At 35.2% G+C, this 2,122-nt stretch overlaps 1 pseudogene; it reads right to left on the bottom strand.

Annotated features, from left to right (window-relative positions):
* Positions 1–1,428, bottom strand: part of LOC136799706 (heat shock 70 kDa protein 12A-like) — a 20,931-nt pseudogene extending 19,503 nt beyond the window's left edge.
* Positions 1,429–2,122: the final 694 nt, after the last annotated feature.

Below are 2,122 nucleotides of genomic sequence, written 5' to 3'. Positions count from 1 at the left end.
TTCCAGAAATTTTCTTTACTTCATTAAATACTGTACCTTATCTTGGCCCATTTTACGCCGGACCTTCTTAGCGTTATTTTTGGGCTTGTTGGTGGAATAAGAGCCGGCGTAAAAAGGGCCCGGTAATGTAGTCAATAGTCGGTCACGATCGATATATAATCGATAACGATACGTGATTGAAGATAAGTAAATAATTGATAAGTAATCAATGCATGAACGATAAGTAATCGATGATTGTTAACAATCAATACATGATCGATAAGTAATCGATAGCTTGGAAATAATCGATCGCTGATTGATACTTAAGATTTTTTGAAGGTCTGATTACCTATCGATTCTATCGGTTAGTTTCGATTACTTATCGATTATTTATCGATTACTCAAGATTATCGATTATATTGATTAACTATGCCTGGTAATTTGGCTAAAGATATTGACTGTTCATTTGAGGTACCGTGAATGGTCCTAACTCCGACAGCCCTGCCTAAATCCGATGGGGTCTTTCAAAGATACAAACTAAAATAAAAACAAATCTTTCGCTGTGACGCAATGAAGATACCAAAGTGTCAACTAAACTGAAGGATTTGATACACTGAAACAATTGGACCAAATAACAGTAATTGCTTTTTATACAAAACATGATCTTTTATTAAAAAATTGTTAATGTTTTAAACACGAGCAAAAGATTCAGAATGATAGAGGTCATTATTTTTACAACTCACACTTTTTTGATCACATTAATTGACATCTTGACATTATAGTCATCTTGTTGGATGTTTTGTTTCAAGATTTCTTGCAATAGTTTATTGTTCAACTTTGAGAGGAAATGTTTGTAAACATAGTTTTTTTTTCATAGCAGTTATTTGGGGGGTCGGATTTAGGCAGGGCTGTCGGATTTAGGACCACTCACGGTATGCAGTTTGCCTCCACTGATGCAAGTTACCCAATCTCACGGTACATATTAAGAGTGCCTGTTGCCCATCATGTACTTATGATGAGCAAATAATCACAAAAATGAAAGGTTAAAAATAATGTTCAATACCTTTTCTTGATACAATGCCATTTTAAAACGATTGAAGAAGTACCATTTTTTCTCCATGTCATTATCAGCACAGTCACTATATCTATCAATGGCATCCTCTCCAAAGGCAACAAACCTTTCATTCTCATCAAACAAGATAGCAGTGGCTTCCTTGCAAGTTTGAACACCACTAGGCCAAGTGGAATTTATAAAAATTTTTCCTTGTTCATACTCGTAAGAATATGCATAAGCACTGTAAGTTGTGCCAAAATCAATACCTGCAACAAGCTCTATATTTGCTGCAGCATTCATGTCTCTCATCTCAAAGTATTCAGTAGCCAGGACTCAGCTAAATCAAGCTGGTTTTTTAAAGAAACTTAGGAACGGTAGAACTCTGCCAAGGAAAATTTGTGCCTTGTTTTGGTTCGCGAGGTGATCTCCCCTGATCTTGGTAAAAAAAAACAGCAATGCGCATGCGCACTACCAATTAGTCATGTGCTTTTAGTTCTCGGAATTTCTATGTCAGGAACCTATATCAGGGGGTTTATCATCTTTACTACGTAATCTTAAGTATTTTTTTATAGACCTTTTGTATCAAATAAAAAATATATTGTTTGAGAAGAAAATATAGAATTGATATAAAAGTTATTAAAATAATATTTCTGGGAGAAAAATATTAAAAGCTAACAATAAATTTCATTAAAACAACCCCCTAATTCGAATGGTAAATCAAAATGATTTTCGATCTTTCCTACATTTTCAAAATTCGTCGCTTCAGCTACACCTCCAGCAGTCCAGCAGTCCAGTCCAGCTCAATTTAGTCAATCTTCTCTTGCTCAATCAGCTAGCATCAATCTTCGATTCTTATTATACCATCCAGCCATCGACAGATCATCAACTAAACCTGAACCATACTCTAATCAACGACTGTCAGTATATGTAATGTAGGTTTCCATTTGTAACTTTTGTTTGTTTGCATTTTCTCATTCAAACCATTCAAACTGAACCGAACCTGAAACATTCAAATTGTGGCAGGATTGATCCAATCCATCACAGTGTGGAATTCAAACTTGGAACTCCCACAAGGACAGGGGAGACAAG

Source organism: Clytia hemisphaerica, unplaced genomic scaffold (assembly GCF_902728285.1).
Source record: "Clytia hemisphaerica strain Z4C2 unplaced genomic scaffold, Clytia hemisphaerica genome assembly, whole genome shotgun sequence".
NCBI classification, from domain to species: domain Eukaryota; kingdom Metazoa; phylum Cnidaria; class Hydrozoa; order Leptothecata; family Clytiidae; genus Clytia; species Clytia hemisphaerica.
The sequence above is the reverse complement of the archived record's forward strand: the minus strand, read 5'-3'. Positions and strand labels throughout refer to the sequence as shown.